The following is a 1,455-nucleotide window of genomic DNA, read 5'->3' as shown; positions in this document are numbered from 1 at the left end:
AGCGTGTAGTTTCACTTCCAGTGTGGTCAACGGGCAGAATGAGATCGTGGCGTTGAAAGAGAACCTAAGCCTGGGGGAAGAGACCAGAATGCCACCCACTGTGATGAAAATAGCCAGCACTCACAATAGTGAGGAGCCATTCAATATGAGTACGCCTATCCACAGTAGGAGGGAAAGAATCTGCCTTTTAAAGCCATGTAATCACTGAAACAATGCAAATGTCAATGGATATTTACTGAAGATTCTCACCAGTGTCAAAGACTTGAGATTTAAACTTGAGACACCTTTGAGAATACAAAGCTTACATTTGATCCCTGCCCTGGAATGCTTAGAATCTTATGGACAGATAAGAAACCCAACCTGGAAGCTTGAGCAATGACGGGAATGAACAGAGTAGCACAGATTTGCATTGCTAGAAGAATAGAATCCCCAATATTTAGTATGACACAGTGGTAAGGATATTGAAAACCTGGGGTTTAGTCTCTATTTCCTAAGTGCAAAATGGAATAAGTTTGTAAAACCATGCAACGTTTCTGATTCAAAAAAAATTTTTTTTGAGGGCGTCTCACTCTGTTGCCCAGGCTGGAGTGCAGTGGTGTGATCTCAGCTCACTGCAACCTTCGCCTCCTGGGTTCAAGCGATTCTCCTGCCTCAGCTTCCTGAGTAGCTGGGATTGCAGGCACCTGCCACCATGCCTGGCTAATTGTTGTATTTTTAGTAGAGACAGGGTTTCACCATATTGGCCAGGCTGGTCTTGAACCCCTGACCTGGTGATCTGCCCTCCTCAGCCTCCGAAAGTGCTGGGATTACAGACAAGAGCCACCGTGCCCGGCCCAAATTTTAAAAATGTGTAACACAAGCAAGATATCTAAAGTTACTTCCAATAATTTTTTTAAAAAAACAAAAGCCTTGTGAATGTGCAAGCCTTAGTGCAAGAAGATAGGAAAGCCCTGGAGACTGGTGTGGCCGGTACAGACACTTCCAGAAGGATTGTCATGGGGAACCAGGCAAGGAGAGAAGAGGAGCTTCCTCATTCAGGAGAACCCTGAATGCCGGGTGCAAATGATAGCCTACATGCAGGTGGGCAATGTTTCCTGGGCTTTCAAGCATTCCTCCCCTTTGATGACTCACCTGTTTCTGTACCTTCTATTCCTCAATCATGAATTTACATCCATTCTGTCTAATCAAAATAGCTAACATTGATGGAGCATTTTATAGTGTCAGATACTGTTCTGTGGGTTTCCTATGTTGCCTTACTTAATTCTCACACCAAAATTATGGCATATGTATTACTACTACCTTCTCCATTAACGATGAGAACACTGAGGCACAGAGATGTTAATTAACTTAGTCGAGGTCACACAGTTTGTAAATAGCCCAATCTGAATTCGAACTCCCACGGTGTGATAAGGGAGCCCAACCTCTGTCTGCTAACCTGAAAGACCTTTTCACCAA

This window comes from Cebus imitator, unplaced genomic scaffold (assembly GCF_001604975.1).
Source record: "Cebus imitator isolate Cc_AM_T3 unplaced genomic scaffold, Cebus_imitator-1.0 Scaffold401, whole genome shotgun sequence".
Classification (NCBI taxonomy): domain Eukaryota; kingdom Metazoa; phylum Chordata; class Mammalia; order Primates; family Cebidae; genus Cebus; species Cebus imitator.
Note: the sequence above shows the minus strand (reverse complement) of the source record.